The sequence below is a fragment of the Molossus molossus genome, unplaced genomic scaffold (genome assembly GCF_014108415.1).
Source record: "Molossus molossus isolate mMolMol1 unplaced genomic scaffold, mMolMol1.p scaffold_m16_p_10, whole genome shotgun sequence".
Lineage (NCBI taxonomy): Eukaryota > Metazoa > Chordata > Mammalia > Chiroptera > Molossidae > Molossus > Molossus molossus.
Window position 1 is genome coordinate 96,055,050 of NW_023425345.1, and position 13,908 is coordinate 96,068,957.

Here is a 13,908-nt window from a genome sequence, read left to right on the forward strand (position 1 = left end):
CCAGGCAGCAGTGATGAGTCGGAAGGTGACGGGAGGAGCAAACACCAGGACCAGGGCGAATTACCCAGATCACGTCTGTGGGCAGCTGGCACCCAGTCCCGTTCCGCAGGAACATGCAGACTGCCCCTCTGAAGTTTCCCCTGAGGGGTCCAGGAGGACAGTCTCCCCCTGGCCCCCATCGGGCACCGTGCACTCCCGAGCCCCGTGAAGCAGTGTGGGGCAAGGCGCCAGAGGCATCTGATACCTGCCCGATGAAATGAACCTTCTTTCCAAAATGTCCTTCTAAATTATAAATCTGAAATCCCTGCTTAAAACCCTCCCTTTCACTCGGCTTACAACACGCCCACACCCATTGGAAGAGAGCATACAGTCTGTGGGGTCTGGCAACCGCAGCCCCAACCTCATCCCCTGCCACCGTCCCCGCCCGGCCGGGCTGCAGCCCTGTCGGACCACACGCCTTCTCATCCCTTCGTGGGTGTCCTTCCTTCCTTTTTGAATGTTCTTCTCCACCTGTGGATTCCTAGTCATCATCTAAAACTCAACCCAGCCACCATTTCTCCTGTGGAAACTTCCTGACCCACGAGATGCAGCTAAAGCTCCTCTTCTTTGTTCCTGTAAAAAAAAAAGTACGCGGCCAAGTACAAGGGAAGGTGGAGACAATGCAACGCAGAATAAGAATGGATTAAAACATCCCACCCGGACCATTCAGGAAAACAGCACCAGACACAAGAGCTTCACAAGGAGGACAGTGCTTTGTAGCATAGGAAGGAGGAGCATTAAATATTTATTAACATTGCTCATTTTCAGAAACCATTTGGCCAAAAGCCACCTGGCAGGACTCCTGGAGCAGAGGCCCCGCCCTCACTGGGAGGTACCTCCAGAGCCCGCAGGCCTCCTCAGTGAATCTCCATCAAAGAACAAGGTCTCCGAGCAGTGGTACCTACATCCCCCACAAGGTCCTGTGAGTTTATCATCTTTATCAACATTCAAATTTGAAAATCCTAACTCATTGCCAAGATATTAAAATATTTGGATTAAACGCTCTGCTCCAGTGATGAGGAAGGGAAGAGAAAGTACAATGAGAGAGACAGAGAGGGCATGCACAATCCTAGCAAACTGAAAATGTGACAGGCTGTTGGCAAATCAGAAGTACCGTTCTCGGTATGTATCAGTATTTTAATATGGTCTCTTTTCATTCTCTTTCTTTTAACTCGGTCTGAAATTGGAAAAAAAATAAAAAGTAAAACTCTAAAAAGGCCAGGCCTGTATATCCTTCCTCCATCCAATCAGCAAACCTCTCTCCTGCATGGTTTGTGGATAAAAGGAGGAAGACACTCCCTGCCGTTGGCAGACTTACAGTCCAGGACCAAAGTCCCCTATGAGACATTTTCTTCCTCCATGTCCATGACATAGGATATGTGCATTCAGGTTTTGAAAATCCATGATGTTTAACATACCTTGATTCTTGTGATAGAAAGTTATATAGGTAAGTTAAGAAACTTTTTTTCCCCTAAAAGTGCGTGTAGTCTGCATTCATGGTCTCCGCTTGCTCATCGTCCATTCAACCACAAAGCCACTGAAATCTGATGTCTGCCTCTACTGGCTAATTGTGAAACTGCTTTTGCTGAATGACAATGTCATAGACAATGTCTTCTTTTCAAATGACCTCTACTTGGCATCTGACAAAGTTAGCAACTTTCTCAATCAAATTTGTTTCCTCCCTGGAGTCAGCCTCTCTGTGGTTTTCTGATGCTCTCCCCCCCCCCCCCCCCCCACTCTTGCTATTGTTCCTGGGCTCCTCTTCTGCCTACTTCTCAAGATTTCATTCTCGGATCTCTTCTCTTATTCCAAGATACTCCTCATCAATTTTATGCACACCCAGAGCTTAATCCTCCACTAGAAACTGGTGGCTTCCAGACTAATCGAAGTCTCTTCCCTTAATACCAGACCTACATTCGATTTTCATAAATACCTCCGCATCGATGTCTCACAGACATCACTAATGTAATACACCTGAAACTGAAGGCATTCAGTTTCCTGATTCTCCCATTCCTGATTCTCCCATTCCTGATTCTCCTCTGCTATTCCCTCCATAGGCGAATGGTAGTCCCATCCACCCGAGTCATGACTGATTGTACCGCTGCCCACACCTGGGCCCTTAACAATGTATTGGTCAGCAAGCCCTGTCTATTCTCTCCTACCATCTCCATGATGAAAGTCCTGTTTCAGGCCTTTATAACTTTTCTCTTGGATGATCTCAGCAGCCTCTTTTTGACCCTGTCCAGACTAGAGCAATCCTTAAAATCAAATCTGACCTATGTCACCTAAAACTAAAACTTCAAACTGCCTTTCCGTCTTCTTCAATATAACATCCAGTGTCAACTCTTACTACTCTCTAGTGACACGTTTTCATTGTGATCACATTCTGAACTACTTACAGCTCCTGCAGAAGCCACATTCTCCCCTATTTCAGTGCCTTTGTTCTAGGTCGATCACTTTCCTTTTTTTTTTTCACCTGGCTAAAGCCTACACATTCATCCCAACCCTGTTCATTTGTGCAAACAGTTCAAGAGCTGGGTTAAGCTTTATCTATGTTATAATAATAATAATAAGAAGAAGAAGAAGCAGCAGCAGCAGCAGCAGCAGCAGCAGCAGCAGCCCTGGCTGGTTTTGCTCAGCAGTTAGAGCATTAGCCTGCGAACCAAAGAGTCGTGGGTTCAATTCCAGTCAAGGACATGTACCTGGGTTGCAATTTGGTCAGCGACCCTTGTTGGGGACATGTATGAAGCAATCAATCAATGTGTCTCTTTCACATCGATGTTTCTTTCTTTCTCTCTCCCTCCCTCCCACTCTATCTGAAGATAAATGGAAAAATATCCTTGGGTGAGGATTTTTAAAACATATATGTAAGAAAATAATAATGTGCAGCAGCAGTAGCAAACAAACAAAAAAATTAACATTGCCCAGCCAGTGTGATTATGATTGAGCGTCGACCCATGCACCAAGAGGTCACCAGTTTGATTCTCAGTCAGGGCACATGCCCAGGTTGTGGGCCCGATCCCCAGTGGGGGGCATGCAGGAGGCGGCCAATCAATGTTCTCTCTCATCGATATTTCTATCTTTCTCTCCCTTCCTCTCTCTCTAAAACCAATAAAGAAAAAAAATTAAAAATAAACAAAAACTAACATTTACTGAGGGCTAACCAGTCGCAATGGTTCTCAAACCTAAATATGTAGAAGAATAACCTGGGAATATGTGAAAATGATGATCTCCAGGGCCCATCCCAGTATTTACAGTCACCAGAGTTGGGACTGAGCTCAAAACACTACATTTTAAACAAAGTATTCAAAGTAATTCTGACACAGTTGATCCAGGAATCGTATTTTGGAAAACATTGACCTACTGGCTCCCCTTTGATCCACTCAATACATTGCCACCATATTAATATTCATAAAATAGCTTTTACAACTTTAAAACATCAAGCACTTGGTACCAAACATAATTATGTGCTCAGATACCTGTGAACTTTCTTCAACCCAACAGGGTTGATAATCTCTATAGATAAAAAAAACAGATTATTAGATAATAATTTGATCAAATTCACACATTGGATGATAGGATTTAACTTTGGGCCTTTGTTCCAGGACATCATGTCTTGGGTCATTTACTGTTATAGAAAAACAATAACTAAAATCTTCAGTAGTGTCCGCATGACCATCAACTGAATCAAATCCTTGGCCTGGATTTGAAGGCCCTCAAGAGTCTGCCCCTACATGACTGTTAATTTTATGTGTCAGCTTGGCTGGGCTAAGCGATGCCCAGATAGCTGGCAACACACTATTTCTGATGCATCTGTGAGGGTGTTTCCAGAAGACAGTAGCATCTGAATCAGAGGACTGAGGAAAGCAGACGGCCCTCCCGAGTCTGGGCAGGCATCATCCAACCCACCTGAGGACCCACATAGAACAAAAAGGTGCTTGAGCTGAGACATCCATCTTCTTCTGCCCTTGGACTTCAGCTTGGGCTTTGGAACTCACACTGGGACTTACACCGTCAACCGCCCTTCCCCCTCTTAGGCCCTCCACCAGGTAGAATTACACCATTAGCTTTCCCGGTTCTCCAGCTTGCAAATGGCAGATCGTGGAACTTCTTAGCATCCCTAACTATGGGAACAAATTCTTATAATGAATCTCCTCTTATCAATACTCTATATATTTCCTATTGGTTCTGTCTCTCTGGAGAATTCTAACTAATACATATTTTGGTACCAGAATGGCTCTAGAACAGAATTTTAAGGATATAGTTTCTGAATTGATTCTTGGGTTTTTAGAATTGGGTCTCTAATCTGATTAAATTTAAAGATGCTGAGTCTATACCCAGCCGCAAGGAGAACACTGAGAGTCCACAGTGTGAACTGTTTACAGAGACTTTGCAAAACATCTGCATTGGGTACTCCTACTCAACTACTCCTAAGAAGCAAGGAGCTAAACAACTCTGCACATGCTACTTTCAAACATTTTTAGAAAACAAAGAAATATAATGAAACTGGTTGTCAGTGATGAAAGAAAAAGGAAGAAGTGAGCTACTTAATTCTCAATACTCCCCCACATGAATGCCTTCTGATAATTTTCCCATCAACAGTTCCTTTCCTCTTAAATATTTTTTCTTTCTATTGACTTTACATAGAGAGACATCGATGAGAGAGGACATTGATTGGCCACCTCCTGCATGCCCCCCACTGGGGATTGGGCCCACAACCTGGGCATGTGCCCTGACCAGGAATCGAACCAGTGACCTCTTGGTGCATGGGCCGACGCTCAACCACTGAGCCACACCAGCGGGTTCCCTTTCCTCTTAGATTTTAAATCTCTTCTCTAATGCCTTCTCCTGCTACCACAAATACTCAGATCTTTCTTAAATAAAGTCTTAAAATCTCAAAACCATAGAGAACTTAGTAAGATTGTCCTCTACTTCATAGGGGAGGATACCGAGACCCTGCGGGGAGGCTCCGGCCCACGGCAATAGTGGGAGAGCGAGGACTGGGCCCTGGTTCTCCTGGCCCTTAGGTCAGTGCTCCTTCCACACAAAAGTCCACCTTTCTTCTTTTATTGAGAAGAAAACAACAACACCTCTCTCTTAGTAAGAAGTAGCTTTATGGAATGATGAAAATGTTCAACACTGATTGAAATGATAGGTGTACAACTCTATAGATTTACTAAAAGTCATTGAATTGTAGACTTAAAATGGGTAAATGTTAGAGCATGTAAATTACACTTCAATAGAGCTATTAAGAAATGAAATCTTGCCCTTAGAGAATGGAAGTTAGTGGAAGCAGGAGCTGGCACACAATAGACAGCAATACGTTATAGTTATTGCCTGTGATTCTTCCTCCTCAAGTGGAGGTCCCCATTCTTCCTTTAGAATCAGCCTTTTTACTTGCTGCTAGAAGATAAGCTTCCTGAGGGCAGGGACTTTCTGTATCTTGTCCTCTTCTATATCACCAGCTCCTAGAGTAAAACCTGGCACATGGTAGACTGGTCAAATATTTGCCAAAGGAATGAATGAATGAATGAATGAATGAATGAATGAATGAATGAATGAAAAACATGCAAACCTCTATTTTCTTACTATTCACTACCTCTACCACATAAAATTTGGCTTCTATATCCAGGGAGGAGCCAATAACTTGCCCAAAGTCCACAGATGCTTAAGGGCTTAGGGGCAGAGCGGGGATCAGCCGGGCTCCAAAGTCTGCCATCTTTATCCACTTCACAAATGCCTCCCATAAGCACTGGATAAATGTTAGCTGGTGTTATCCCCGAATCTGCAAATAACTAGATTACCTAGGTCCCGAGAGATAGCCTAATTGGCGTGTACAGTTTTTTCATCAGAGAGATGGATGGGTCATTTTTTTCCCTAAAGAACAAGGAGAAGGGTTTTGAAACAGCAGAAAGGAGGAGGATGCAGGAGTCAGAAAGGTGAAAGCTGAATCTCCATCGTTGGCTGTGATGATGGCGGGCAGGTTACCTAACTGCTCTGAGCTGGTTCCTTCACAAAATCAGAAGAATGCCACCATCCTTGCAGAGTTATCACGAGACTTTCATGAAACAATGTCTGCGATGTCCCCAGCCCCCTACCTGGCATGCACCAGGCGTTCAATAAATGCCAAATGGCTGAAAGGAAAGAGCCAAAGGAGTGAAAGCATCAAAGGAAAGGATAGTGAGCAGACAGCGAGAGTGAGACAAAGACAGCAAACTCCGGCAAAAAGAAGTGCGTAATACCATGTATGCAAATTTAAAACACACACGAACTTTTGTGGACAAGCAGCTAGAAAGGCATACATTAAATATGTTAAAGGGGGGTCTGGGTGGGGAGTGGAATACGAGTGAGATGAAAGAGAAATATAGAACGTGACGGGGACGTCCGTGAGCTGCTGGGGATGGTCGATACCGGAAGGCACCTGTGTTCCCGCAGACATCACTCTCGTGCACACACCGCGCTCCTGCCCACACACAGGTGAGAAGGGCAGGAAGGAAGGCCCACTTCTTGGCCCACCCAACTTCTGTTCCCAAACTCCCTGATGTTTTGTTCCCCATCCACCAACTGTTCCAAACGTCTACCTCCCGCTGGATCCAACGAACCTACAATCCCTGAGGCACTTGCCTGCCACAGCTGCTCAGCCTCCAGCCCTCCTTCCCCACCGCAAGTGCCAACATTGCTTGCCAAGGACTTGTGTCTGGGCAATGTTCACGGTTTCTAAGGCCTAGAGCATTAGATAAGGACCTCAGGATTGATTGACGTCTTCCTATAGGAACTGCCTTGTATATGAGCACACGGTTGGCTCAGTTAAGAACAGAGGGCAGACCTGGCCAGTTGGCTCAGTGGTTGAGCATCGACCCACGCACCAAGAGGTCGCTGGTTTGATTCCCAGTCAGGGCACATACTCAGGTTGTGAGCCCAATTCCCAGTGGGGGTTATGCAGGAGGTGGCCAATCGATGTTCTCTCTCATCAATGTTTCTGTCTCTCTCTTCCTCTCCCCTTTCCCCTCTTCTTATAATATCAATAAAGAAAAAGAAAAAAAAGAAAAAAAAAAAAAGAACAGAGGGCAGAATATCTGAGAACTTCGTATTTCAAGCTTTCAAAAATTAAATTGAGCAACTGGTCTAGACAAGCAAGACCCACCTGTCTAGAATGTGGCTGCCCAATACAGTAGGCACGTGTGCTCATTGAGCACACCGCTGTGGCTCGTCCAAATTGATACGTGCTGTGAGTGTAAAGTGTACAAGGTTTTGAAAATTTAGCATGAAAAAAAGATTTAGCATAAACATTACATTAATAATTATATATCAATTACTTACTTAAATGACAATATTTTGGATATATTGGGTGAAATAAAATATATCATTAAAATTAACTTCACCTATTTCATTTTACTTTTTTAATGTGACTTCCAGAAAATTTGAAATTACATATATGGCTTATATTATATTTCTAAAAACAATCATTGGCTGGACTTTCCCCACCAGTGTGTTTCAGTCATTGTTTTACCACAGGGACACCCTCCGACAGTAACATCTGATGACCAGGTCATGGACCAAGAGCGCCCATTTGCCCGACTTCACACTCCTGTGTGTATTCGACGTCTCCAGCTTCATTTATTTTACAGTATTCTGTGTTTGCTTTCAGGTGGTTGTAATGAATTTAGAGTTTTGAATACATTTTACATGAGCTTTTTAGCCAAGTTTATTTTAATTTCTGTATTTTGGGTAATATAACAAAAGAAAATTTTAAGATAAGGTGAGGGCTGATAGTTCAGTTAATGAAGCTGAGAAACACTTTTTTGCTCCTCTTTCTTGCCGAAGTGACAGTGTTGGATGGTGGTCACTCTTCCTCTAGTTTTTGACCTATACCATGCCAACAATAAAAAATAGCTGGGCCAAAACCAAAGACACCACAAGAAAATAAAACTACAGACCAATATGCTACATGGACATTGATGGGAAAATCCTCAACAAAATACTAGCAAACGAGTTCAACAGCACATTAAAAAGGTTATACAGCCCTGGCTGGTTTGACTCAGTGGTTGGAGCGTAGGCCTGCGGACCAGAGAGTCCTGGGTTCGGTTCCCGCTAGGGGCACGTACCAAAAAAATAATAAGAAGAAGATTATAGACCTTGCCTGGTTGGTGTGTTTTAGTGGATTAAGCATTGTCCCATGGACTGAGAGGTCCTGGTTCGATTCCCAGTCAGGAAGGGAAAAAACCTACATGAGTATCTCAATTTATACAGAAAAATCATTTGACAAACTTCAACACTCATTCATGGTAAAAAACACTCAACAAAGTAGGAATAAAGGAAAATTTTCCTCAGTATGATAAAGGCCATATATGAAAAACCCACAGCTCAAACCATACTTAATCGTGAAAGACTGAAAGTGATTCCCCTAAGATCAAGAACAATACAAGGATGCCTGTTTTCACCACCTCTGTTCAACATATTACATGCTGGAAGTTGCATTAAGAGTAACTGGGGGGTGAGGTGGGGGATATAAAATATCTAAATTGAAAAGAAATACTGTAAGTAAAATTATCTCTGTTCACAGAAAGCGTGATCTTATATGTATAAATCCCTAAATATTTCCCAAAAATAAACCATTAGAGCTACTAAATGAGTTCAGCATAATTGCAGAATGCAAAATCAATACACAAAAATCAATTATGTTTTGATATGCTAGCAATGAACAATCTGAAAGGAAATTAAGAAAACAATTTCATTTATAATGGCATCAAAAAGAACAAAACACCTAAGAACAAATTTAACCAAGAAGGTGGAAAACTTGTACACTGAAAACTACAAAATGTTACTAAAAGAAATTTAAAAAGACATGTAAATGAAAAGACATCCCTTTGTTCATAGATCAGAAAACTTAGTGTCATTAAGATGTCAACACTATCCAAAGCAATCTATAGATTTAATGCATTGACTATCAAATTCTCACAGATATTTTTCTGCAAAAATAGAAAAGCATATCTAAAAATTTATATGGAATCACAAGGGATCTTGAATAACCAAGACAATCTTGAAAAAGGAAAAAAAAGAAAAGAAGAACCAAGTTAGAACATTCACTGATTTCAAAACTTACTACAATAGTCAAAACAGTGTGGTACTGGCATAAGGATAATATATAGATCAATGGAATAAGATAGGCCAGAAATAGAGAAATAAAGCCTCATGTATGTGGTCAATTAATTTTAAATAAGAGTGCTAAGACCATTCAATGGGGAAAGGACAGCTTTTTCCAACAAATGATGCTGGGAAAACTGATTATCCACATGCAAAAGAATAAAGTTGGAACCATATCTTACCATATACAAAAATTTACTCAAAATTGATCAATTGATCAAATGAATAGAACTTCATCAAAATTAAGATTTTTTTATGCATCAAAGAACACTATAAACAGAGTGAAAAGACAACCCACAGAATAGGAGAAAATATTTGCAAATCATATATTTGCAAAGGGAGTAATATACAGAATATATAAAGTACTTCTACAACTCAACAACAAAAAGCATACAACCCAATTCAAAAGTGGGCAAAGACTTAGGCATTCCTCTAAAGAAGGTATACAGATGGCCAATCAGCACATGAAAAGATCATCAATGTCTAATTATTAGGAAAATATTAATCAAAACCACAAGAGATACTATTTTGCACCCATTAGGATGGCTATTATTTAAAAAAAAAAAAAAAAAAAGGAGAGTATAACAAGTGTTGCCAAGAATTTGGAGATTGAAACCCTCATGAATTGCCAGTTTGGCTGTTCCTCAAAAAGTTAAACATAGAGTCACCATGTGATTCAGCAATTCTACTTCTGGATATTTATCTAAAAGAATTGAAAACAGACTCGAACAGGCAATTGTACACCAACATTCACAGCAGCATTACTCACAGTAGTTAGAAGACAGCAACAACCCAAGTGACCACTGACAGATGCACGGACAAACAGAAGGTGGTGTGTACATACAGCGGAATATTATTCAGCCATAAAAAGGAATACATTTTTGGTACATACTAAAACATGAATGGATCTTGAAAGCATGATGCTAAATGAAATGGGCAGACACAAAAGGACAAAAGCTGCATGATTCTAGTTATATGAGATAGCTAGAATAGTCGCATTCATAGAGACCAAAAGTAGAAGAATGGCTGCCAGAGAGTTCTTGTTTCAACGGGGAGTTCTTGCTTAATGGGTACAGAGTTTCTGCTGGGATGATGAAAAAGTTCTTCAGATGGATATGGGTGATGACTGCACAACTGTAAATGTACTTAAGACCACTGAATTGTACTTTTAAAATGGTGAGTTTGACATTATGTATATTTTACCACAATAAAAGAATAGCTAGGGTCTTCTGGGTTCCTACAGGATAATGTATTAGTACTAATTAAGACTAATGCTTGTGTTAGGGTTCTATAGAGAAACAACCATATGTACAGAGAAATTTATTATAAGGAATTTCCTCACAGGATTATGGAGGCTGAGAAGTCCCATGATCTGCCACTGGCAAACCGGAGACCCAAGGAAAGCCAGTGGTACAATTCAGTCCAAAGGGATCTCTTACATTCTTTACTCCCCTCATGGAATTGCAGTACAGTTCCCCCTGGTAGTCAGGAGTGATCACCCCAGCCAGCACAGCAGCTCCCTTCTTTGCCTGTTGATCAAGAGCCATGAGGAGCCCCCAGTGTCCCGATGGCAGTCTTAACTTCCAGTTCCGTGGAACAGTTGTGTTTCCTGGTGAAGGCATGTCTCCCTCTGAAAATAAGACCTGTAGGCTAGCAGAGTGTGGCATTGTGGGAACAGGAAACAAAACTCTGTTAATTGTCTACTTGGGGTAATAGTGAGAGTTGTCACTCCTGTTTCCATTCCCCGATTCCTGCAGACGGGAAAACACCACCACATGCTGCACACCGATTCAGAGCATACACAGCCCTCTGGAGAACCTTGTTCCAGCAAGGTATTGTTATCTAGCTGGCGCTGTCACTGTCGTCAAAGGGCCAATCCGCTGTTCTATCAAGCCAGCTGCTTCACAGTGGTAGAGAAAATTCTATGAGCATGGGCCCATTGCCACACTTCGATTGTGAAGTGAGTTCCTCGACCTGAAGCAATGCTCTGTGGAATACCATGAAGGTGGGTAAGGCATTCTGTAAACCCACAGATAGCAGTTTTAGCAGAAGTATTGCTTGCAAGGAAGGCAAATCCACATCCAGAGCATCTATTCCAGTAAAAACAAAATGCTGCTTCTTCCATGAGGGAAGGGTCAGTGCAATCAACCTGCCACCAGATAGCCAGCTGATCACCCTGGGGAACAGTGCCATGTCAGGGACTTCATTTATCTTTGTTGCTGGCAGATCAACACTCAACAGTGGCCAAAGCCAGGTCAGCCTTGGTAAGTGGAAGTCCCTGTGGCTGAGTTCACACATAACCTCCATTTCTTCCACCAGCCACTTTGTTAATAAGCCCATTGGGTGATGAAAGGGGTGGCTGGGAAACAGGCTGACTGGTCTACACAGAATGGGTGATCCTATCCACTTGATTAGTAACATCCTCCTTTGCCGAGATCACCTTTCAGTGAACATTCACATGGGACACAAATGTCTTCACATTCTTTGCCCATTTAGAGAGGTCTATTTACTTACCTCTTCCCTAAATTTCCTTGCCACCAATTTTTCAATAATGTTCCTTCCAAGTCCCTGGCCATTCAGCCAAACCATCGGCTGCAGCCTGTGGATTGGTGTATAGTCGCACATCTCGCCATTCCTCCTTCCAAGCAAAGTGAACCACCAGGTGTGCTGCTCAAAGCTCTGCCCACTGGGAAGGTTTCCCCTCTCTGCTGTCCTTCAGGGACATCCCAGACAGGAGCTGCAGCTGTGCACTTTGGGGCGGTACCTGCATATTATGCAGAAACATCCGTGAGCCAGCCCAAGGCTTCTCTTTCTTTATCACCTGTTTGTAGAGAACTCTGCATGAGGCCATTCACGCAGGCTTGGGGAGAGAGTGGGGACTGTGGGCATTTGGGCTATTTCTTCATGTAACTTACCTGTGCCTTCGGGGACTGCTCATCACATACCTACCACCTGCATTTGATGGGGGAGTGCACATCCAACTCAATGGCTTGCTGGGTCAGATAACCCCAGTTTAGATAGCTCAGGTTGCATGGTAACTTGGTGGCCCAGGGTTAAACATTCATTCAATCTCTACCAATACCCAGTAGCAGCCCAAGAGTTATTTCTCAAAAGGAGAGTATTTATCTGCAGAGGATGGAAGGACTTTTCTCAAAAATCTTGAGTCTGCGCTGAGATTCACCTATAGAAGCCTTGCAAAGACCAAGCAGCATCCTTGTCTGCTGCTGACACTTCAAACACTGTTGGATCTGCTTCGTCACATGACCCAAATGGCAAAGCAGCTTGCACAGCAGCCTGGACCTGTTGCAAAGCCTTCTCTCATTCTGGGCCCCACTCAAAACTAGCATCATTTTGGTTCACTCAGTCAGTGAGCATATGTAACACACCCCAATGAAGATTATGTTGCCTCCCAAATCCAGAGAGGACCACTAGGTTTGGGGCCTCTTTGGCTGTAGGAGGGCCCAGATGCAACCTTTCCTTCACCTTAGAAGGGACACGTCTACACGAGCCACTGGACTCCTAGAGATGCTACTGAGACAGAAGGCCCCTGAATTTCGTCAAATTTATTTCTCACCCTCTGGCACCCAAATGTCTTACCATTAAGTCCAGAGTAGCTACTACTTCCTGCTCTAATCTGCATAATTGGAGCAAGTTCCATTCAGCACAATGTCATCAATGTAATGGACCAGTGTCATCTCTTGTGGAAGGGAAAGGTAATCAAGATCCCATCAACAAACTATTGACATAGGGCTGGAGAGTTGATATTCCCCTAGGGTAGGACAGTGAAGGTTTTGTTGCTGGCCTTGCTAGCTAAAAGCAAACTTCTGTTGGCCTTTGTTAGCAGGCACTGAGGAAAAAGCATGTGCCAGATGCCAGCTGCATACCAGGTACCAGTTAATTTGCTCAAGCAATGAAACCACCTCTGGTACTGCAGCTGCACTAGGAATCACCATCTGGTTAAGTTTATAATAATCCACTGTTATTCTCCAAGATCCATCTGTCTTCTGCACAGGCCAAGAAGCAAGTTGAATGGGGATGTGGTAGGAATCACCACCCTTACATCTTTCAAGTCCTCGATGGTGGTACTAATCTGCATCCCTTCAGAAAGCAGTATTGCTTTTGGCTTGCTGTTGTCATATGTAGAGGCAGTTTGAGTGGCTTCTGCTTGCCTTTTCCCATTATAGACGCTCAATCCACAATCAGGAAGCTAATGTGGGGATTCTGCCAGCTGCTGAGTATGTCTGTTCTAATTATGCATTCCAGAGCCGGGGGAATAACCACAGGATAGTCTGAGGGCTCACTGGTCCAACTGTGAGATAGACTTGGGCTAACTTCATTGATAACCTGACCTCCATACATCCCTGCTCTGACTGGTGAATCACAGTGATGTTTTCAGTCTCCTGATATATTATTTCCAAGCCAGCATCTAGCAGTTCCCCAAAACTCTGATTATTTCCTTTTCCCCAAGCATAGTTATTCTGGTAAAAGGCCATAGTCCCCTTTGGAGAAGGCTGGGAAGAAGATTAAAAGTATGAACTTTGGGTAGTATACTGGGTCCTTCCTCCGAGGGACCAACCTCTCCTTCATTCAAGGGGTTCTGGGATTGTAAACTGTTCTAGGTTTGAGAATTGAGAGGCTGTGATTCTCTGTTTTTATGACTCAGGTTAGACTTTTGTTCACTTGACCTATCAGATCTAGGAAGAATTTATTTCGTTTCCCATCTAT